Here is a 26,116-nt window from a genome sequence, read left to right as displayed (position 1 = left end):
TGTTTAAAGATACAAGTGCATGATATGACACATTTCAGTTGTGCATATCTATGGGCCTTCAGAAGACAGGTTTGTAATCCTGCCAACCTGTACGCTCTAGGAATGTTCCTTTTCTGTGTAATATTTAATATGCGGTGCTTTTAATTTATGTTTCTTAAAAAAATTCTAATATAGTAAATATTTTTCTATGGCAAATATACAGCCATTTTCTCTAATTTGGCAAATTCATACCTACATAAAGCTATAGATTCCACATACTCATTGCCCCAGTTAAATACTGAGCAGTGTCATCCATTACAGACTGCATTTACTAAGATGGGAGTGAAAGTTTGTGGCTATAGAACTAGGTTAATAAAAGTAGCCTGTAGAGTGATTCCTTGAACTTAGCTTTGCTATTTTATAAATCAACTCTGGAAACACACACATAAACATATACTTGCACATATACACACACAATTATATGATACTTCACGTATCTACAACTACGTTCAGCATCACTGTGAGATAGGAAACCTCTTGACTGATGCTCTGTCTTGTTTGCTTTCTATTTTAGAGATAGACTAAATTCGATATTTTGAGGACTTAGTATACATAAAAAACTATCCTTGTGGCACATGGATTTCCCACCTGACAGCCTAGGCATCTACCACTGAAAGTGACACTTCCCTCCCAGAGGCAACACTGCAGCTGCCTCTCCACATGAGCTCTCTGTCAATGGCTTGGGGATTGGTATTTCCCTATTTGTCATAGTTGGTGGCTACACATGCTATCAAGAGGCCTGACGACAACCTCTCTGGGCAAGCTTTGCCACCCACCCTCATACCCCATGAAAGAACATGGTCCGGTGAGTCCATCACTGGTGGCACCTGACATCCTCATGGAATTTTGAGGTTGGGACTAACCATGTGGCCACTTTCACTATGTGGCAATTACTTGCATGTGCCACACATCGGACTGGGGATCGACTGACCGAGCACTCACCATCAAACAAGTGTGCAACACTCAAGACCCAGAGGGTTATTCCACCATCGCCACCAATGTCATTCATGCCACACTGTCTCCTCAGAGGCCTAAGAACCTGCCACCTACCCAGCCGACTGCTGCCACTGCCGGGCTCCAAGTAAACCACTTGCAGGCCCAAGAAGTTCACCTGGAAGTTCTAATACTTGTGTCATCATATACAGCCCTAGGTCCCATAAAAAAGCATAAAACCATACACAACCAATCACTGCCAGCACCTGAAGGCCACCAAAACTTGGACTACTTGAAAAGTTGTCCTACAAAACCTGACCATAGGCTCCAATAATAACTATACCATGAGCCCCTGAGAAACCACATATACCACTGTTACTGTTTCTAGTAGAAGAAATCATACAGAGACTAGACTACTGCATGTGCCAAGAACCAAAGACAAGGTGTCCTACCCAGACAACACCATAACATACATTTTTAGGAAATAATCCGCACTTATGAAATGAAATAAAAAAAAATCTAAAGAAATGACTGTTACATCCGAGGTATAGATATCAACATAAGAAAATAGGGAAGTAGGGCGGCGCCTGTGGCTCAGTTGGTAAGGCGCCAGCAACATATACCGAGGGTGGCGGGTTCAAACCCGGCCCCGGCTGAACTGCAAACCAAAAAATAGCTGGGCGTTGTGGCGGGCGCCTGTAGTCCCAGCTACTCGGGAGGCTGAGGCAAGAGAATCGCTTCAGCCCAGGAGTTGGAGGTTGCTGTGAGCTGTGTGATGCCATGGCACTCTACCTAGGGCGATAAAGTGAGACTCTGTCTCTACAAAAAAAAAAAAAAAAAAAAAAAAGAAAATAGGGAAGTAACAAACAAATAAACAAAAGAAGGGAAAGGTGATACCTCCAAAGGAACACAAAGATTTTCTAACAACAGATCTCAACCAAATAGAAATTCACGAAATCCCAGGAAAAGAAATAAAATGACTGATGCTAAAGAAGCACAGTGAGAGACAAGAGGATTCTGAAAAACAATACAAAAAATATCAGGAAAAAATTCAGGATATGAATGAGAAATTTACCTAAGAGATACATGTTACAAAAAGAATCAAACAAAAATTATGGAGTTGAAAAATTTATGGAATTAAATGCTATATATATTTGAAATTTTCAAAAACAGACTAGATGAAGAAGAAGAAAGCATCTCAGAACTTGAAGACAAGTCTTTTGAAATAATCCTGCCAGACCAAAAAAATAAAAAAATAAAAAAAATACAAAAGAATGAGAAATGCCTTTGTGCCATATGAGACCATAGAACAATTAAATATTAAAATTATTAGGGGCTGAGAAGGTGAAGAGCCAATGAAAATGTTAGGAAAGCCATTTAACAAAATAATAGAAGAAAACTTTCTAACTCAAACAAGAGATTTAGATGTCCAGATAGAGGAATCCCCAAATCTCCAAATAGAGGCAATACAAAAAGGTCTTCTCATGGGTCATTATAGTCAAACTTTCTAAAAGCAAAGACAAAGGAAGAATTCTAAATATAGCAAAAGAAAAATGAGTAGTCACCTATGAAAGAATCTCCATTAGGTTATTATCAAATTTCTCAGCAGAAACCTTACAGATCTGGAGAGAATGGGATAATATATTCAAAATGCTAAAATAAAAAAAATTCCTTTAAGTAATATCCCATGAATCCCATCTATGATATACAAAAGAGATCAATGATATATTAGTATGCCAAGTAACTTTATTCTTTTGCCTTATGGACCTAATGCCAGGGTCCTTATATTTAGGAGCCCTGACATTATATGCAACTCAAGACATCCTATCTCTATGTGTGTTTCTATTCTTAAACCCAGTCCACAGAAAAGTGACTCTTTTTGAATTTATTACCACTTAGAAAAAAATACAGTTTGACATTTAGATTTTACTTCTCAGGATATTTCTTGTTCTGCCTCCAGAATCTAAGCTAAGCACAACAGAGAGTTGTATCTTGTATATTTTTTGCAGGGCACCTACGGCCAACCTATTATGGGACACGTAGTGCTTGCTTCATAAAAATTTAAATTAATGACATCCACTTTTTGAATTGCTTTTATCTCAATGTCTCCCATTTCCTAACTATCTTCATTTCTTATAATCTCAATAAAAGAACTTTAATAAAAAGCTCTGAAATATTTTATTAAAACTTCACAATATTAGTATTAGTATGTAAAATATTTATAATATTTTTCAGATAAAAGACATAAGAAAATGCCTCAAATATTTACAAATGCTTCAAGTATTTTCATAAAGTAAAAAGGATGTTCTAAATTGGTACCTTCCAAATTACAAGATAGATATACAATTCTTACAATTCTTATAAAAATCTTTATAAAGTTTACAATTGGAAAGAATTGCATGTTTCGAATTATGGTATCTACATTCAAACATGTACTGGGCTGAGAAAGAAGGCATAAAAATCCAGTTTTCTTGGTATTTCAGAATCTGGTATTTCATATATCAATCCATTATCCTGATAGATTTATGAAATATGAATTTCCTTTCTGTTTTTCTTTTCCTTTTCTTTTTGTTTTTCATATTGTTACCTTTTATTAGTGACAATTAAATATTAAAATATTTTTAAGATAAAAGACATAAGAAAATGCTTCAAATATTTACAAATGTGAAAAATATTCTGTAGGTCTCTTTAAAATCGCTTTTTATGATTTTTTTCCACCATTACATAGTCCCAGAAATTGTAAATATTATTCCACTTGTGTGTGTGTGAATTTTTAAAACCAACAAAATGTCCTTGGTAAAAAGCAACAGAATATTAAACTTTGGCCCTGCTTCCCGGGATTTTGAAGATCTGGTAAGTTAGAGCTGTCAAGGATGGAATGGAGAGAAATGAGATAAATGAAAATGACCAAATTACCCCCCCAAAAACACCTTTGCTGATGGTGTCATGTATAGTGAGGAATCTATAATTTCATTTTTCTGCAGATAGGCTGCTACAATGAACACAGGATAAATCATTTATTTCTTCCTTCTTATTTATGACAACTTAAATGCTATGGTGCTAGGGTTTGCTTTTTCTTTCTGCAAAGTTTCTTTTCGGCAAATCTTTTCTTCTTCAGCAATTTCATGCTGGGGTATTGTTTTCCTTTCCAGTACTTACCTAAAATTTTGTTAATCTAGTTACATTTATAAATGAACAACACAAATTAAACTATTATTATTATGGACTTTTACTATCTACTTATGAGTTGACTTGAATTCGATGAGATGAAAATAATTTGTGCATGTTAATTTTTCCAAAACAGTGAAGGTAAATTATAATAATACAACCCCAAGAATCCTATTTTTTGTTTAACATGTAATGAGTTTAAATTAATTACTCAAGAGCACAACAATGAGCAATGGTGTTGTGTACAAAATTTTATGCTCACAGATTATTTTCCATGCTCTAAGAAAGGTATACCTGTTGGAGAGTTTATAATGATTTTTCTAGTGGATCAGTGTAAGCAAGGTGATCCCTTTGGAGGATTACTCTTACATAATGATACATAAACATTATTTTATGCTAAATAAATCCTGGCTGTCTTAAAACATAGAATATACAAATATTTAGCATCAGTGTTAAAGACTAAACCCTATAGAATATAAAACTAGCGCAATTTTAAAAGATTAAGCACAGACTTTTTAAAAAGTTTACACCTGCAGTGGGGTCATTATTAATTATAGTCAAGATAGATTATCCTTTGCCAGTTAAGTTTTGGGTAGGGCAAAAAATATTCCACCATGTGTAGGAAATTTTGAGGAGCCCTTTTCTAAGATATGTTGTTTTCTTATCATGGTCAAAGAAAAAAAATGGCCCAAATATTTGCTGGGTTTCTGTACACTAACAACATGATTATGTTGCTCAGGCACACACTAGGAAACACACGATTATCCTTTCTTATGCTGATTATTACAGACTCAAATACAAAGGCACCAAGACACTGGCTTTACCCTTAAAGTGTGGAAAGTCCACCGCAGAGAGAATTCATCAAGTAGATACAAAATAGTAAGTTAATCTAATGGGAATGTGACTGAAGTTCAATGGGAAGATGAACTTCGTAGTTAGCCAGAGGATGCACAAAATACTGCACAGGGGAAGTAGTATTTGAGATGAGCCTTGGTTAAATGAAGGACAAAACTGTACCCTTTCTGACAGTCAAACGTGTGAGTTGGTGGTGGTCAGAGGAGAGTTACAGGGAAGACTGGTGGGGCAAAGTGGGGCCTGCCAGGGCTGTGATTGTTGCGTTTTGAGAGAGCAGCCTGGACGGAGGCAACAGACCGAGAATGAATGATACCCATATGCAGGTGGTTATGGGTGTGAACAGAGCAGCCTAACTGTGGGAGAAGCCAAAGTTTAATCTGTACTTTTAAAAATGATTCTCTTGAAAATGAGGCGTCACTAAAGAATTTTGAGAATGGATGTGAATGTAAATAATAGGAATTGCCTACTTCACAGGCAATTGCCTGTTTAATTTGATTTGATTATCCCTGCAGACTTTTCATTCTAAAGTAAACCCACAGTTTGTCTATTATGTCCTTAGGGAAAATAAGGTTTTAATTCAGAAAGGATGTAAACAAAGGTTTTCATTCACGGAACACCAACAACACATGACAGCTATCACCGTTCACCTGGCTGAGAACCATCTCTTCTTTTCTGCTGCCTAGTAAGGGAACTTGAAAGGTTTTAGTGTTCCTTTTTTTTTTTTTTTTTTCTTTCTTTTCTGTGCAGCCTTAAGCTTACATGGAAACAGGACACATTTTCAGCAGCAGAGGGTGAACATGGTTGGTCTAACCTAACAATAATTGATCCTTTTAGGTTAGGGCACAGGGCACATTTGATTAAAGAGATGTGAAGGGATGTGGATGGAATTATCCTAAAAGCTTCCTTCATCTTAAAAGGCAAACGGAGAAGGCAGAATTTCTTTCTTCCCCTCCACCCCCCTACTGGGTATCTTGTTTCTGGATGTAAAACCTATAATCACAGCAGACATCTTTCAATACTGCGGGAAGCAGGCCAAGGACAAACACTTGACAGGGAACAAAGATGGAAAGAACAGAGGTCCTTGATGTCAGTGAGTCACCCATGAAATTCTACAACTGCGTAACCTCTTGTTTGTTTAATAATAAACCATTCTTAGAGCCTACGCACGTTGGTTTCCTGTTAGTCATGGCTCAAAGCATCCCAACTGATAGAATAATTAAATTTAAAGCTTGAAAGGACTCGAAATGTACATGGCATATCCTCCTTGGTTTTTATTTGAACATTTGGAAGACCTGAGAGAATGAATTACGTGTCAGATCACATGATTGATAATAAGCAAATCACTTCATAAGTTCCATAAATATTCTATTTTCTCATCTTTAATACATTTCATATATTCAATTTTTTTAATTGTAAAAAGAGCTTTCTTTTATTTGCATAAAATCATCTAGAAGAGTGACATGTAATATGTTCATTTACTGAGACCATAATACAGTCTGTCTCAAACTTGTGTAGTGATCCATGTACTGATTAATACCTGACTGAAAATATGGACTCTTTTTTTTCTAGTTTTGTCTAATATATGAACAGTTTAGACATTCACCATCCAACTACAGCAGTGAGGAAATATATGCTATTTACAGTTCACTAGTTATACCTTTAAGGATTCATAGGTTTTTCTCCCTACTTCGCTCTCTCTCTCTAGACTCTGACATCCCACACACTCTCTTTGCCATCATCACGTGCCATGTCGATGACTCTTTAATTACAACTTAATGGGAAGAAGCTCTTAGTTTTCCCCTGATGTTTAACTTTAGATGGGGTGACAATCACGTATATACAGCATGGAGAACTAACTAGGGAAGACCTTCTGTAGTAAGAGGATGACCACAGATCCTGCACTCTCCAGCACAGCAAATGCCTTAGAGTCCCTGTAACATAAAGATGCTCATTGTGCTTTTTTTTGAATTAAAGAATGCATGGACGTTTGAAAATGAGTGTCTACAAGGAGTGGTGAATAAAAGAGAGGAAATGTAATCGGTATACAGCACACCCCGGGTGAAAGTCTCAACCACAGCTTGAAATTTACCTTGGAAATGCAAACTATGTAACCTAATCATTTGTACCAGGGAATATCAGTTGAGAAAATAGACTTCGTCTATTTTCTGAATTTAATAATAAGTGGTCGTGGTACCAATTTTAAAGTCAATTATCTTTCTTGATTCTTACTCTGCCATTGTCTTCATTTTTATCAAATAATAAAACCCATCGTCTTTCTGAATTCAGCTAATGCCCTCATGATTTTTAGAATTAGTATAATTAGATTGAATTAATTAATAACACAATGATTTCTATAGAGTAGAGGAAAGCAAAATAGTATTTAAAGGAAGAAACTTGTCCACAAAGTAAAAATTACTTTTAAAAATACCTTTGAATTTCAAGTTCAAAAAAAGGCAGTCACCAAAGATTGGTATCAAGTGATAACTGTGGCAGTTTATTAATAGTCTGTCATGGAAAGCTGATATATTAGAAGCTGCATTCTGCTCAGCTTTACAATGAAATCCCATCCATTTTATTACACCAGAATTAAATATATTCTGTTTAAAGGGTTTAGTAAGCTTAAATATGCTTTAAAGCTCCCCCCCATAAAAAAGCACTTTATTATCAACAAGTTAAATCAACAAAGTCTGATCTTGATTCTCCCAGATATCTGTAGGACATCAAACAGGGAGCAAGATAACATACACAGTTTTATAAAGGTTGATAAAGTTTGCCTTTAGACAAATGGAAAAGTCTTAGCAACTAAATTACTTGTTTCTGACATGTTGGGGCAGGGTGAAAGGTAGATATAGTGTGGAAATAATATAGAGTGAGTATTAAAAGTTAAGCCTCGGGGATTCACAGATGGATAATTTATTTAATCAGAATTATGTGTGAGCTAGCCAGATAGGAACCATCCATCCAAAGGTGTGTGGAGGTGATAATCCCCATGTATTCAGATAAAGGATTTAGGGGAGGCATTTTATAATAAGTAAATACGTGGCACATATCACTGAAACCATTTTCATCAATATCAGTTGAAAGTGCCCATCAGAAGTAGAACTCCATTTTCTCTATGTATTTTTCTGGAAAAAACACACCACAAAACAGTATTTTAACAGTTCTATGTACTCAACCAATGTATTATTGAAAAGGAACTCAAAACCCCAGTGATTATAGAGAATACTTTTGCATCCAATAATTGTTCTTAAAATCAAACTTTATTTAGATTTTTGGTTATATATTTTCTTTTATTTTTATTTATTTGGTAGAGAAAGAGTCTCACTTTATGGCCCTCGGTAGAGTGCCGTGGCCTCCAGCTCACAGCAACCTCCAACTCCTGGGCTTAAGCGATTCTCTTGCCTCAGCCTCCCGAGCAGCTGGGACTACAGGCGCCCACCACAACGCCCGGCTATTTTTTGGTTGCAGTTCAGCCGGGGCCGGGTTTGAACCCGCCACCCTCGGTATATGGGGCCGGTGCCTTACCAACTGAGCCACAGGAGCTGCCCATATATTTTCTTAAACACATTGTATTTTCGTATTTGTTTGCTTGATGCCTTTCCAAAGGATGTTTATGTTTTCAGATAAAGCTTTTATTGTATAATTGATCTTTGAATTTTGACTTCAAATAATTCATATTAAACGATTCAGTATGTTTATATTTATTCACTTTATACTACTTTTGTTTATGAAGGTTGTTAGTTGTGTGTCTGTGAACTTCATTTGTCCTCATCCCTATCATCATTATGAGAAGAAATAAAAGTATTTTTAACTGGCATCAATATCTGTATTCAGGATTTCCCCCTATCATTTACCTGCAGGGACATGTGAAATAAATCCTGAAATGTTTATTCTTTATTGTATGTTTATGTTATTTATGTTTATTTATGCTTTATTTCTCAAATAAGCTTGTTAGTTTTTCAAATTTTGAATGACTAATGGAGGTTCAGAAGTATTAGTGCTACTTAAAGTCTTAGAGCCAATCTTCAAGACTCTGAGTTACATCCAATGTTTCACCTTTGTTCTCCCTGGTTCCATTGTGCTACAGAGATTGGTAACCGCAAAAATGAAAACCACCTCATTAGCTTTTAATTAATATACTCTGTATTTCATCATCTTTGGCTACTTAAAATAAGTAAAAAGGTTTAAAAAGAAAACATGGGCCGAGCGTGGTGGCTCACACCTGTAATCCTAGCACTCTGGGAGGCCAAGGCAGGTATATTGCCTGAGCTCACAGTTGGAGACCATCTGGAGAGCAAGAGAAAGACCCTCTCTCTAAAAATAGCCAGGCACTGTGGCAGGCACCTGTAGGCCCAGCTATTTGGGAGGCTGAAGCAAAAGAATTGCTTTAGCCCAACAGTTTGAGGTTGCTGTGAGCTATGACACCACAGCACTCTACTGAAGGCAACATAGTGAGACACTGTCTCAAAAACAAAACAAAATAGCCAAAACCCTTTGAAATAAATCCTCTGTATTTCAAATGTCCGAATATATGAATTAATGAAATGCCATTTTTTTAGCCTCAAGGATTTTAATCTATAACCCCCAAATTTCTTCATCAGGTTTTTCTTAATATTGTGAAGATTTGATATATAATAACTAGTTACTAACAATAACATATTATCCAGTCTGCCATTGCACTTTTACTATGTTGTGAGTTACTGTGAAGTCAGGACATGATTGGATTAAGGACTCAGGAATAGAAACATTCAAATTGTGATATGTGCTGGCTGAAGTTACTACACTTTTCATTCAAAAATAATCATTTAATGCCATTATGTGTCATTACAGCTCCAAAAATTTTAATTATTATGAATAAAAATGAATTCACTTAAGTCAAGATTATTCCTTTATGAGGAAAATATACGCAATTTTAAAAACTATGCATAAAAGGACAAATTATGGTAAAAATATAATATTAGCTAATTGACTCAGAATTTGAAAAAGGATATAATGACTTTTATACCACCCTTCCTATAATTCACAAAGTAGATATGTGATGCACTGTTATTTTCTATGGAAAAATAAAATCTTATTAAAGTGCAGAAAATAGTATTTTCTAGTTAATACTTCAGGCTGTATCATTATGACTATTATATGCTTATGTAATCTATTAAACATAATATTTTAAAAGCAATTTATTTGAGCGCCTTAAAGTTAGGCTAATATTCCGAGAGTTTTAATGTTTCTTTAGAATATTTACATTGCATACTTTTGGTTCATTTAATAAAATGTCATAAAATAAATTATCATAATTAATTTAGGATCAAAGTAAAATAATTTTGTTATACTGTTGAATTTTTCTTTCAAAATTTTGCCATGTGATGTTTTTGTGGTCTCAGAAACTTATAATGTGTTATGCAAAACAGCATATATTAACTTAACAAAATACTACTAATTGCTTATCTTAATAACTATATTACATTATTAAATAAACATAAGTGTCATTCTTTATATTTAAATATTAACTTTACATTAAAATATTAAAATATACACAGAGAAATTTCTGTTCTAACAAAACATATCTAGCTACCTCTCTTGACTGTATAAGATAATTACACAGAATAATATAATGCCTGGAGATCATTAAGTGCAAAACTTTAAACAACAAAGCATTGGTGAAAACCATAGGAAAATGTCTTAATGACAATGCCCAAGGCAAGTGTCTCTTAATTAAGACACAAAAAGCTTTGATTATAGAAAGGAAAAAAAATTACTAATAAGCTGGAATAAGTCAAAATTAAGCTCTATTCATCAATAGACACTGTCAAGAGAGTAATAAGAAAATCCACCAAAGAGTTGAATGTACAATGTAAATATCTAGCGGTGTTCAGGTAAATGTTTCACAACATCTCCAGAAGGAAAAATAAAGCCCAGAGTTTTGGTATTTTCCTAAGTGAGATGTATAAATACTTCACCAATGGCAGATTTTCTATCTTTGTTTTTCTTTGTTTATTTTAACAGGTTTAGGGGTACAAGTTGAGTTTTTTTACACGTATAGTGGTAAAGTTTGGGCTTTTGGTATGCCCATTACCCAGGTAAAGTACATTGTACCTTGCAGGTAATTTTTCATTCCTCATGCACAGCTACCTTTTTGCTTGTGGGTCTCCAATGTCCATTACTCCACTTTGCCCTGTGTAACCATAGCTTAGCTCTCACTTATAAGTGAGAACATGTGGCATTTATTTTTCCATTCCTGAGTTCCTTCATTTAGGACGATGGCCTCCAGTTTCATGCAACTTGTTGCAAAAGACTATTTCCTTCTTTCTTATTACCATGGAAGATTTCAAACTCTCATAATTCTTGGCACTTTAATAAATGGCTATTATGAGGTAGTTTTAAATCCTCTGTTGATATAAACAGCCGGGACACACCCCACTGTATATCTCCAATAGAGGTTTTATATATTCTCTGAAACCCAATACAAAAGTAAAGATTAGTAGAAAAGGGGCATAAGTCTTAAGACACTTAATAAACAAAGAATATCCACATGAAAAGTAAGCATGAAAACAAGAGTTTAATACATTAGTCTTTAAGAGATTCAAATTAAAATACTCTTATACACACACCAAAATGTCTAAAATTAGGGAGAAAAATCTCAAGTGTTACTACGGTAGCTTCTGAACTCTCATGTACCTGCTTTCAAAAACTAATGGCCACTTTGGAGAAATGTCAGTATCCCTAAAGCAGAACATGTGCATATCCTATATACCCCCAAATGGCACACACATGCTTCCTAAAAGACAAAATCCTGATTTCCATGTCACCACTATTTATAGGCGTCAAAGTCTGGAAGATACTGAAATGCTTACCAATGGAAGAAAGTGTCCTTAATTTGCTATGTTCAAACAGTTGAATACCACACAGAAATGAACACGAGTGATTTACCACTGTACATAAAAACAACGTTACAAACGTAATGTTGAACAAAGGAAACAAAACAATGCCTACTGTGTACTTTAATGTATAGAATATAAAAAGGAGGCATAGTATACACCTAGAAGTCAAGATATTGCTATTCTCTGTGGGTATAGTGATGAATAAAGAATATAACAGGAACTTCAAGTTATTCTAACATTTTATCTTTTCAGGTTTTTAATATATGTGAGTGTTGGTATATGAATGGATCCATTTTGTAATAATTTGCTGAGATTATACACTTAACATATGAATCATTTTCTATATGTATATTTACATAAGAAGGTTTAAAATACTAGAGACAATAGTAATTTTTTCAATCATTCCATTTTATAAGTAGAAATAATTCTGTAAAAAATGTCCACTCAGATATATTTATATAATATAATTTACAACTTAAAAGCATACTTCTTGCTTTTGGGGAATAAAATTATTATTTTATGCACATCTAAATAATTCATCAAAATTTCTTTCATTATCAGCAGAATCCCCCCTGATAGGTTTGAAGAATTTCGCTTTGCTTTGATATGATACCTATTTATAATAATACTATATTGATTGTTTCTAAAAAATTAATCAAATGTATACTTTCAATTTCTTAGAGATATTACTATCCATATCACTTAAGATAGCTTCCTCAAGATATATTTCAATACTATGTGGGCAAATAAACCAAAGTTTTAATCAATTGCCTTTGTGTTTTCAAAAATATTTCTCTCAAAATATAAAATGTATAATATAAGTGCATATGTTATCTGGATTTTATATATTAATTACAGTGCTAAGTCTTAATTGTGTTTACTATTAAGGAACAGAAAAACACTGAAAGTTGTCTTATTAGAAATAAACTTTACCAGTTTCACAGTAACACAAATAAACTCATGTTTATGTATAGTCTACTATGGTCTACAGTAACTGATTATTAGTATAAATCAGATTCATATTTACAACAAATATTGCTGAATCAATTTAACCACAGAAGTTAAGAAATAAATAATGCAGAAAATTTTCCATAGAAGTCACTTGTTATGTCTTATCATTTTATTTCCACAGTTATTTATTTTACTTTTAAATCTCTGAAGCTCTAACATCAAGCTTTCAAAGAGGAACCCAATTTTGATAAATCTTGACAGATGATAAAATACATTTTACTTTCAATAACTCATTGCCTCTATTCATTGGCATCAAATAGACTTCAGAATGAAAAATTTAATATATAAAATTGTCATTGATGTCTAAAAACCTTTTTTTCCCATGGTCTAAATCTTTACCTTTTTGAATTATGCCTCCAAATTCACTTAGAAACCTATCAAAGACAGTGTCAAATAACTTTATTACTATCCTCTACCCAAAACACAAACATTCTGAAAGCAAACATCATAGAGTTCCTTTAATATTTATGGTAAAATATCAAATAAATTATCCCCATTTCTTCTACTTTTGAATACTGGACATTATAAAACAGAGCTAATAAAAAGAAAATAACTCTAAAATTAGGTATATTAGTATATAGTGTATATAATCTTACCATAAACTCACAGGTTAGGAATTCAAAGAAGTAGGTCACTGCCCTGAGACCTAGAAAAGTATAACCAGAAACAACATTTTATTAGTACAGTATTCAATTTTCATTCACATACCATAAAATAATAGGTATGCAGTATTATAAGACATTATATAAGCAATTAATATATATTACACATGACAAATATTTTTGACTACAACTTTTGTCTGAAATAGCATTATCAGTTATTAGGTTTCACCAAACTATTATGATTTAAGGTTAATTACACGTAAAAATGTGATTATCATATTATAATCTCATTTTCATCTTTATGTGCTTTAATCATTGCATGATATACAAATCTTCATAAACATATTCTATAAAGTTATATCATAATTGTAAAGGCAGAGTACTCCATAGTTCACTGTAGTTCCTAAATTAAGATATTTGATATAATAATAACATGACATTGCTTATTTTCTTTAAAATAGGTCACTTGTTTACTTTCTGTTTCTTTATTTCATAGTTGTAAAAGTTTTTATAATTTTGATGTAGTGGTAACTTACTAATCAACATACTGTAAATTTGCTTAATTCTAGATAGATACTGTTCTATCTGCATAAAACAGCAAAATGAAGATTCAATCTCTAACCTCTACCCTGAATAAAGAAGTCAGTTTTATTTGTGAACTCTTAAGAAAACTCACAAAAAACTGGTAGGTCTATCCGAAGATGTTCTATTGAGTGATGTCTACTTAAACACAACATAATTTAATAAAAGAGATATTTGAAGTGATTGAATCTATTATGTCAATGTCTTACTGGTTGATATTGTTTTGGAGGATGTATTCTGCTCAGGTGTCAAATATAATGTATTAAATTGTTTCAACTGGTTCCTACCATAATTGAAAGAAATATTATATAACATTCATCCGAAGTAGATATAATATTTAACTCTTAGAAGGGATTATTATATGTAATAGTGAATCTGACACTATAAAGAACCACTTGGCAGGGCACGATATTCATGCCTATAATCCTAGCAGTCTGGGAGGCTGAGGCAGGTGTATTGCCAGAGCTCACAGGTTTGAAACCAGCCTGAGTCAGAGCAAGACCTGGTCTCTAAAAATAGCCAGGTGTTGCAGTGGGCACCTGTGGTCCCAGGTATGTGGGAGGCGGAGACAAGAGGATCTTTTAAGCCCAATAGTTTGAGGTTGCTGTGACCTATGATGCCATGGCATTCTACCAAGGGCTACAAAGTGAGATTCTGTCAAAAAAAAAAAATATATATATATATGTGAAGAAGCACTTGAGGGGTGAAGTTGCTAGGAGCTATGACGCCACAGCATGCTACCCAGGGCCACAAAGTGAAACTCTGCCCCCCCCAAAAAAATGTATATGTATAAATATATAAAAGAAACACTTTGGGGGTGAAGTAAACATTTGCTAATATTCATTTGATGAAATGTTAAAGGAAAACAAAATATCGCTATCACAGAAGTGCAAACATTTACTTCAAAATCTGTTGTTCCTATTCTGCATATTCAAATGCATGTGTAGAATGAAATCTTCAATAATGAATGCTCATATTTCCTTGGCCATAGTCAGAGCCATTAGTAGCAGAGACTTGACTATATCCCATGGCTCTGATTATCCATCCATTGAGTTTCACTCCAGTTAAAAGCAGTGTTCCAGATCTTACCATTCTCGAGCTGGTGGGCACTATTCACTAGCCTGCTAAAGATGTTGTCTCTACTGCCCGTTCATTTTGCAAGTCCTAATGCACATGGCTAAACCTGGTGGCCCTCCCAGGCTCATTTTTCTAGTATGGACTTCTGCTTTCCCTTTCTTTGAGGAATAAAAGGATAAGATGATGTTTTTTGTTAAAAGGGAATCTCTCCCAAGCATCTAGGGTGATGTGAACCAAGAAATTACGGTTACCTACCTTCCTGCCTTCCCTTTTTTTCTAGAGGGTCAGCAAATTAAATTTTGGCCAAATTTCAAAAGGTGAGTTTTAGAATCAACATTTGGTTGATTCTAAATATTGCCATTGTAGAATGAACTTCATAAGCACAACAATTATAATTTTACTTGTTATCATCATTTTATTACTAAAGTTTAAATTCACGCTTTACGATTTTGACATGATAGTACAGAAATAATAACTTTTAGCACTCTCAGTTGCTATATACTCCTTTAGGCACTGTGTTTAATACCTACAATACTAAATAAAAATAATAATTTATTTTCAGTATAAAAAGCACACATAGGGTGGCACCTGTGTCTCAGTGGGCAAGGTGCCAGATCCATATATGGAGGGTGGCAGGTTCAAATCCGGCCTCAGCCAAAATGCAACAAAAATATAACCAGGAGTTGTGGTGGGCACCAGAGGTCCCAGCTACTCAGGAGGCTGAGGCAAGGGAATTGCCCAAGCCCAGGAGTTGGAGGTTGCTGTGAGCTGTGTGACACCCCAGCACTCTACTTAGGGCGATAAAGTGAAACTCTGTGTCTACAAAAAAAAAAAAAAAAAAGCACACATAAAGACATTTATATCTTTCTAGAATGTTTCCCTTTGTTTGAAAGTGAATTTAGATATTAATGATGAATCTAAAGCACATCTTTATTTGTGTTACTGACATTGTTACGCTCATTAAATACGTTGGGCATGCGGATTGAACGTCACTGAACATATTTAAATTCAGGAATTCCAGAAGTGATATAAAAGGCATTTGGTTAGTTGGCCTCCCAAGTTCAAATCCAAGGCACAGGGGTGATTTTATACTTACACGAAGGCCAAAGCAGAAATACGATTCAATCTAACTTCAATTTACCCTTTTCAATGATTTGTGAAGCTTGACTCAGGAAAGGATACTGAGGGCTCATGTATATTTAAAGAGAAAAAAAGTGAATTTTATCCAGCCATGCATAAGTAACTATTTTTAGGGGAGATGCTTATGATGAAGGACTGGTTACTAAATTGTTGATGACACTGACATTAGGTTAGAGTCTTATCCTTGCTATATATCAAGAAGTTATATTTCATATAAGATTCTAGATAAAAGAATTTGATCAGATATACTTGCCTCATTTGTTCTAGTTATCATCAGAGGAATAATCATTCAGAAACTAATAGACTTGCAGGCTGGGCAAGGGATTTGAAGAGAAACTTCTCTGAAGAAGACAGGCGCACGGCCTTCAGACATATGAAAAAATGTTCATCATCTTTAATCATCAGAGAAATGCAAATCAAAACTACTTTGAGATAACATCTAACTCCAATGAGACTAGCCTATATCACAAAATCTCAAGACCAGAGATGTTGGCGTGGATGCGGAGAAAAGGGAACACTTCTGCACTGCTGGTGGGAATGCAAATTAATACATTCCTTTTGGAAAGATATATGGAGAACACTCAGAGATCTAAAAATAGATCTGCCATTCAATCCTGTAATTCCTCTGCTGGGCATATACCCAGAAGACCAAAAATCACAACATAACAAAGATATTTGTACCAGAATGTTTATTGCAGCCCAATTCATAATAGCTAAGTCATGGAAAAAGCCCAAATGCCTATCGATCCACGAATAGATGAATAAATTGTGGTATATGTATACCATGGAATACTATGCAGCCTTAAAGAAAGATGGAGACTTTACCTCTTTCCTGTTTACATGGATGGAGCTGGAACATATTCTTCTTAGTAAAGTATCTCAAGAATGGAAGAAAAAGTACCCAATGTACTCAGCCCTACTATGAAACTAATTTGGGGCTCTCACATGAAAGCTATAACCCAGTTACAACTTAACAATAGGGGGAAGTGGGAAAAGGGGGGTGGGTAGAGGGAGGGGGATCGGTGGGATCACACCTGTGGTGCATCTTACAGGGGTATTTGTGAAACTTGGTAGATGTAGAATGTAAAGGTTTTGGCACAGTAACTGAGATAACGCCAGAAAGGCTATGTTAACCACTGTGATAAAAATGTGTCAAATGGTCTATGAAGTGAGTGTATGATGCCCCATGATCATATCAATGTATACAGTTATGATTTAATAAAAAAAAAGAAACTACTAGACTTTTTTTTTGTTTGTTTTCATTTTTTTTTATTAAATCATAGCTGTGTACATTGATATATTCATGGGGCATCATTCACTAGCTTCACAGACCGTTTACCAAGTTTCACAAATACCCTTGTAAGATGCACCTCTGAAACTACAAAATAAATAAAGATGGAGAATCTCAAAAAGTAAAAAAAAAGAAACTACTAGACTATGCCAAGCAAACTTCAAACAAAATTATTAATAATTTTATAATTCTGATATCATAAAACAACCATGTCAAAGAAGGAATAGTTCAAATTTATACTTATATAACTGCCAAATTTGTATGGATATCTTGAAAAGTTGTACTTGAATTAATATTTTTGAAGATAAATTCATATAATTAATGAAGGGATTTACTGGGTATATGACTCTGGATCTGGCTAATTTCCTGAAATTGGCATTTCACATGGTTAAAGGAAATTAGAATGCATTTTATTCTCTTCATTTGATTTTTCAGGGAGTTCAAATATTTGAGGGAGGGGAAAATGTTTAATTTAAAATGATTTGGAAACCTAAAAATAATTAATTTTCAATAATATTTTTAAATAATAATAAATACTTCAAAATAATTAACTGGATAATTTAAAATATATATTATTGGGTTTAATAATTTAATAATTAATCAGCAAAAATAAATAGTATTGTGATAGTATTTATACATTTTATCTCATGTATCCTCATTTGTTGCTCATCAAAGTTTCATGTGTCAAAGATTATTTTCTACATTTTCAGATAGGAGACTAGATGCTAGCAATTGCCTGAACAATCTCCATAAAAGCCGTATCACTAATACATTGTGGAATCCAAATTCAACCTGACTTTTTCTTTCTTTTTTTGAGACAGAGTCTCACTTTATCGCCCTCCGTAGAGTGTCATGGCGTCACACAGCTTACAGCAACCTCCATCTCCTGGGCTTAGGCAATTCTCTTGCCGCAGCCTCCCAAGTAGCTGGGACTACAGGCGCCCGCCACAACACCAGGCTATTTTTTTGTTGCAGTTTGGCCAGGGCCGGGTTTGAACCTGCCACACTCGGTACATGGGGCCGGCGCCCTACCCACTGAGCCACAGGTGCTGCCCCCAAATTCAACCTGTTATTAATTAAATTCAGAATCTCAATTGTCATATACCAGGAAAGGAAAGTATTAACAGATAACGTTAATAGAATACATAATGCATGTCAGGTCTAAGTGACCTGACCTAAGTTATGTTTGAACTCACTTAATTCTTGTGTTAATTTATTTCTGCTTTATAGATGAAAACCAAGTCTTGACAATGTTATTATTATAGTACTTGATGATTATGCAGTATTTCTGAAGTACTATTTCAATGAACATATATCCATTATTTTTTTCAGGTTTAGGGCTCATATAATTACACATTTATTATGATTCTAATATCACTCCAGGGTACAGTAACTGTTAACATTGATTGAACATACACTATGAGCCAGGATGTATGTCAGAAGTTTCATCCCACTTAATCCCTATAGGAATACTACCAGGTATTAAAAGCATCCTTACCACACATGTGTAGACCACCACAAAAGTTCTGAGATGCAATGTGATGGTCCATTATTTCGCTTTGAAACACAAAGAAACACATTGGACAGCATCCTTTATGATTCACCTGCACAAATTTCAGCTTGCTCAACTTATTGATGTGCTAAAAGGGCTGCATTTGTTTCTGTTTGCAGAGATTGTATGTTTCTTGAGTTTTGTGTACCTCAAAACTTTCATAATGATTAGAGAGGTTAACAAATGTATCCAAGGGCATGGAGCTAGTACATTATATAGTAGACTTTCAAGCACACACTCTTCTCCCCTTTAGTTATGTGCAGCATAGTGATTCACTTTCCTTTAATATGAAGAGGCATGAAAGAAAATTAGGGCATTCTATTTGGTCCATTTAAAAATGAATTTAAAACTTCAACTTCATAAAGGTTCATATCCTAATTTTTTTTTATAAATCTATAAGAATAGTAAATAAATTTAAAAACCTTCTAGCCTTACAACTTCTATATATTATGATTAATTTCAGGTAGTGACAACCCCACGGTGCCTATCTCATTAAATGTTAAATTGAAAGGATGCATTATTTATCAGACATGCTGATTTCCAGAGTTTTCTGTCAATAAATTTTGGAATACATAAGATTTACAGAATATGTAAATTACATGTAACAGAAGAACAGTTTTGGCATAGGTTATCAGAAACACTTTCTTGGAAAACCAGATATATTCTACCATTTAAGAAAATGCAAATAATGCTTTAAAAAAACCCCTTTGAACTTTTGCTTCATTTAAGACTGTCAAGCTTATCTTCCCAGAAACACAATTCTTATTATAATTGCAGGTAACACATTTGTTTAAAAAAAAAAAAAAAAGTAGACTGTTTCAGTAAAGCCTTGCATATTATAAACTCTCAATAAATAAACAATGAATACCTAAGCACTGAATTAGAGAAATAATTGCTAGATAGATGCTCAGGAAGACAACCACCCTCTGTTTATGTGCTAAATATTTGCCTTATTTTAGGCATATGCATATCTTCTCACTCTGTTACTCAGTGCCTACTTGGGTCATTGGTACAAAACAGATCTTAAACCCTAGGGACGTTGGAGTGACAAGCAGTGATGCTGGTGTGGCTATCATCTTATCCTATGAAAATCTATATAAATCTGTTGCATAACATAAAGTGGTATACAAGGTGAGTTCAGTAATGAATTCATTAATTCAACAAGTATTTAGAGGACAATTATTTGCCAGCTACTGTCATACCAGAATGTGAGGTTAGGGTGATAAGATAAATAAGGCCATAGATTTTTATATGCTGGTTGTTAATATTGCACTTAATGATTGTTTATTTTGTGTATCAAAGGTTAAACATTCTGCCACTGTACTCTATAATCTCTTACAAGGATCGTCCTTTCTGTATTCTAAAGTCTAGCTTAAGTTTTTTTTTTGTTTGTTTGTTTGTTTGTTTTTTGAGACAGAGCCTCAACCTGTCACCCTGGGGCATCACAGCTCACAGCAACCTCAAACTCCTGGGCTCAAGTGATTTTCTTGCCTCCGTTTCCCAAGTAGCTGGGACTACAGGCACCCGCCACAATGCCCAGGCTATTTTTTGGTTGTAGTTGTCTTTGTTGTTTGGCGGGCCTGGACTGGATTCGAACCTGCCAGCTCAGGTGTATGTGGCTGGCGCCTTAGCGGCTTGAGCCACAGGCGCCGAGCTGAGTCTAGCTTAAGTTTTAAATAAGTTCAAGTGAATTTAACGTGTCAGAAACTTTTAGTTATTCCCAATATCTATCCTTCCTTGCTTTTTACTAAAAGAACTCCTGATTTTTAGCAAGGTTCATGACCACTTGGGAAAAGACAATGATACTCAATCTTAGTGCCTTAAGATTAAGTTCTGGCAAAAGCACATTTGTGGAAGTAGCGTAAGCAACATTTAAGGTCACTGCATGCAGGAAGTGTGCCCCTCTTTGATTCTTCTTCTTTTTGATTTCTGGTTAGAATACACAATTAATACCTGGAGCTCCAGCACTAATTTTTGTGTCATTAAAGGGCCACCTCATCATCCCTGTTTCCCTAAATTTCTAAGCAGAATAATAAGATAGAAGGAACCTGGATCCTGGACAAATGGTGTGTCATCTCAGACTTGGATGAATTATTTCTTGAAACATCAGAGAGAGAAGTTCTAAAGAAACAAAAACGCAGCTTAATGTTTTCAGGGAATCAAAAGTGAGAGCAATGGGAAATTACTGTTAATGGATACTGAATTTTTTGAAGGGGTGATAAAAAAATTTTTTCAATTAGATGGTGATGCTGGTTATACAACTCTGTGAATACACCAAGCCGTAACCGTGTAATTTAAAACATTAAAGAAAAAGATTAATTTTATGATATGGGAATTTATATCCATAAAGTTATTTTTAAAAGTGCCTTATATCACTCTATCACTTTATCTTTTAAATAATTTGGGTACATTTTATTATCTTAAAAATTAATTGTGTAATATATTCCCTCAGAGATTCAATGTGTCTGGAGTTGACTTCCTATTATTTATTCATATGTTACCATATATTAGGAGAAATTGAAATAGCAAGAAAATGATGCTCTCCATCTTCTGTAGTCTAATATCTATGAGGCTAAAATCCACTGAGGAAAGAGGTTATTTATGAAAGGAGTTAGACCAAGAAAAACAATTAGCCTCCCAGGTCTTTTGTTAGCATTTCATTGTATACTTGAAAGTTATTTGGAAATTACTACATAACAAAGTGCATAATTAGAAAATTTTTTCAAGTGTTACCAATAAATACTATGGGTTAGAATTTGTATTTAGGCCTGCTGGTAGAAGGGCCTTTAATATCATTCTAAATGAATGGATACCTGTTTAAATTATCCTCACCAAATAAAAAAATGACAAAACCTCTAAAGAAAGTTTTATGCTCATTTAATAGGTTTAAAATGAAAATAATGATTATAAAAATTTAGGGTATCAACAATATATAAACAAACAAAACAAATCAGTATATCAAAGATATATCCACACTCTCATGTTTATTGCAGCACTATTCACAATAGCCAAAATTTGAAATCAACCTAAGTGTCCATCAAGAGATAAATAAGGAAAATGTGGCATATATGTGCAATAGAGCATTTTTCAGCCATAAAAAGGATGAAATCCTGTGATTTGCAATAACACCTATACAACTAGAGACCATGAGGGTAAGTAAAATAAGTTAAGCACAGAAAGACAAATCTTGCATGTTCTCACTCATATCGGGGCTAAATATTAAAACAATTGACCTTATGGAGAGAGAGAATGGAATGATGGTTACCAGAGGCTGAGAAGGGTACTGGACGGGTGGAATAAAGAGGAGATGATTAATGGGTCCAAAACTAGGATTAATAGGGCGGCACCTGTGGCTCAGTCGGTAAGGCGCCGGCCCCATATACCGAGGGTGACGGGTTCAAACCCGGCCCCGGCCAAACTACAAAAAAATAGCCGGGCATTGTGGCGGGCACCTGTAGTCCCAGCTACTCGGGAGGCTGAGGCAAGAGAATTGCTTAAGCCCAGGAGTTGGAGGTTGCTGTGAGCTGTGTGAGGCCACGGCACTCTACTGAGGTCCATAAAGTGAGACTCTGTCTCTACAAAAAAAAAACCAAAAAACAACTAGTATTAATAGTTAGATAGAATGAACAACATTGGACAGCACAACAAAGTACTATTTTCAACAATAAGTTCCAGTATGCATTAAAATCACCAAAAGAGTGAAATTGGAGTGTTCCTAACACAAATGACACATGTTTGAAGCAATAGATATCTCAAATACCCTGATTTGATTATTATACACTGTATGCCTTTATTCAAATATCACACATATCCTATAAATATATACAAATATTATGTAATTAAAATAAAAATCGAAAATGAAAACGTTATTTAGAAAAAATACTAAACACTGTTGCTGTTTTTAGGGGTGGGGATTTATATCTCTTAATCAAAATGTGTGCATCCAAATGTCCAATAATTTGAAACTTAGACATTATGACTGTGAAAATGCATCTCTACATTATTCCAAGCATTGAAATTTTATGAAAATGTTTGATGTTATGTTAATATGATTGACAATAACCTCAAACTATAAATTGGTACATTACAAAAAGACTGTGCCAACTCACTGACATGAGTGACATTGTCATAATTTTCCTAACTTGACAAACAGCCACATTAATTGGTGAAGCTTAAATAATAATGTTCATCATATGTATATATTCCTACATTGGAGAAAAAAATTAAAATAGTAATTCCCAGCATAATATAACAACCCTTTATTTACAGAAGATAACACATATTGGAAAATTTGCAATAAAGTGTGCAAGTTTACAGGATTGGTTTTGCCTTTATGTAAATTAATTGGTAACTATGGCAACATTCATTTTCATTTCACCCTAACTATTGCACCAGCTCAGATAAGCTTGGAATTTTAGCCTTACAGTTGCTATCATGACCGGTAGATCCTTATCCCTGCCTATTCGGACACTACTTGATAATATTTGGAATAAAAGTTATTTCTGTGAAGAACTTCAATTTTCTTATTCTCTATTTCAAAACTACATAAGACCTTCATCTATTCCTCTCTCCTCCCTGCATTCTTGTTTTCAGCCCCTCCTGCAAGTCCTGAGTAAACACATCACTTTTTTGCTTTTTCTAATGACAAGCAATGTAATTTCTCATTCTCCACTTGATCTTTGCTTTCGATTTGCAATTTCAAGTTTAATCTCTCCCTGAGAACTTTCCTAACACTTCAAATTATTTTTTTTATTCCTACCCTTGTGTGTCCCCCAACCTACTTCTTATATCTTGCAGTATTTTTCACCCTAAAATTTTTAATGAATATCTCTAATGATACCAAGGCTTCAAGCTCATGTTTATTTTAAAGTTAGCATCACCCTGGAACATTCGCAGCATGTAGTACTTGCTAACCCCATTTTCCTTCATGAAATTGTCTTCTTCCAGGTATTCTATCAATGTCTTCTGGTTTTTTATTTTTATTTTTTGGTTTGTTTCTTTTCACATCTTATGCTGTTTTCTTTCTTTTCAATCCTTCCCAATACCTTCAAATGTAAATATTTACCCTCATATACGTGGCTTTAATTATCATCTTCACAGGGAGTTTCTAAGTACCATATCGGATCCTGGGAAGCACAAACCAGAACAACTAAATAACTTGACCAAGGGTATAGATTTATTCAGGGCAATGGCTTCCTGGTAATACAGACTTATGTGCTATGAGAATTATGATGGGGTAATTCAGTTGAAGCACTGTGGTGACTAATTCCTGGTGGCTGCCCAACAAACACTAATATGCCTCCCCACAACTAAGTATGAGATAAAATAGTGTTTCTCAACTGTATATCAGACTGGTTGAAGGGCTTGGTCATACATGGATTCTATGGACCCCTGCCCCAGATTCATTTGGTATGTGTGGATGATACATTTCTAATAAGTTGCCAGGGAATGTTGGTGCAGCTGATTCAGGGATCCCACTTCAAGAACCCTAATTCTGTTTACTAAACAGAATTACACTTATCTAGTCCTGGCCTCTCAGAAGTTCATAATCTGATAGAAACACTGATTTGAGAACAAGTAAAGATCTATGCCTACAATAATAAGGAAAGGAAAATATAGGTTAGGTAGTAAAATAGTAATATATCAATGTGAGTAATTTTCATTTGTATCAATTGAATCTGGTTTAAGAGAACCATCACCTGTCTAGGTTTTTCAAAATTAGGGTATCAAAGAGATTAAAATTAAAGATCCCAGCAGATTAAAAACTTAGAGAAAGGGCCCAAACAAGAAATTAGAAGGCCAAAAATACTAACATGCAGCCTGATCAATTTATGCATTCTGTACTATTACAAAATTGAAATGCCTGTCGAGGTTAAAAGGCTTATCAAAATTGACCCACAAAAGGACTTTCATCTGGGCAGCATAAGACTGGAGATCTGTTCCTCTGAGCTCTTTTTTTCAGGAGGAAATACTCCATACTGATCATTGGTAGTATATGGAGATACATTAAACATGTTCAATGAAGGCCAACTTGCTCTAAACCCTGAAGTAGGAACTTGACATGATGAGCTTACAAGTTTTATAATATAAGGCTTTAAATTAGTTGAATACAGCATACTCTTCTGAGACTATGATTAACATGTTTACTTGTAATATTAACATTTTATCCTTGTATTTTCTTTGCCTAAAAATCTCGGTGACTCCTGACATATTGAGAAAGGTATACTTTGTGAAAAATAATAATAGTGATTCTGGTCAGCATCGATTGCATAGAACACCATACTGAAGAAGGAAATTAAATATTAAAAAAAAACCTCCACCTATTCTCTAACTTAGGGATATTCCTAAGGCAAATTCAGGTAAATATTTATCAAATACCTATTATGTGTCAATCATAGGTGTAAAAGATGAATTGTGTGACTTAAATTCCCTTCATATTCTGATTGTATGAAACTATGAGTTGTTGATTTACCTTTTTGTTTTCCATATTAGTCAACTGCTTACCCAAAGGAAAGCAAACTGATACCAAGGGGACAACATTTGTGGACACCATTTAGAGTTGGTTTGCCTGATAAAAATACATAATGCAGTATTCGAACCACACATAGACTAAAAAACGTATTCAGTGTTTACATGAAATTCAAATTTAACCAAGTATTTTTTTTTCCCTAAACTTGGCAACACTTAAGCTTTTCTACTAGACTTACTGGATTTGCAGTTCATTTAACCAAAATTCCTCTTATGTTAATAGTATGTGCAACATTCCTGTAATTTCAGTAATTAATCAATCTACTGGCAACCCAAATGTTCTTGTCCATTTTATGCTTACATCATTTCTTCTCAATCTTTTTTAGCAGATTCTTTTCACTATAAGAGAATGTAAGAAAATACTTCACAGCCTGTATTTGTTGTGCTTTACACACACACACACACATACATATATTTACTTTGCATAAATGCTGTAAAAAAAAAACAAAAACAGGACAAT

General features: G+C 34.3%; 1 protein-coding gene across 28 annotated transcripts in view; it reads right to left on the bottom strand.

Moving 5' to 3' along the window:
- Nucleotides 1-26,116, bottom strand: part of PTPRD (protein tyrosine phosphatase receptor type D) — a 2,247,062-nt gene that overhangs the window by 1,199,864 nt on the left and 1,021,082 nt on the right. For all 28 annotated transcript variants that reach the window (XM_053572732.1, XM_053572883.1, XM_053572736.1 and 25 more), the window contains exon 7: nucleotides 13,481-13,530. The gene's annotated coding sequence lies outside the window, so the exon portion shown is untranslated. The remainder of the gene's footprint in view (nucleotides 1-13,480; nucleotides 13,531-26,116) is intronic.

This window comes from Nycticebus coucang, chromosome 2 (genome assembly GCF_027406575.1).
Source record: "Nycticebus coucang isolate mNycCou1 chromosome 2, mNycCou1.pri, whole genome shotgun sequence".
Lineage (NCBI taxonomy): Eukaryota > Metazoa > Chordata > Mammalia > Primates > Lorisidae > Nycticebus > Nycticebus coucang.
The sequence above is the reverse complement of the archived record's forward strand: the minus strand, read 5'-3'. Positions and strand labels throughout refer to the sequence as shown.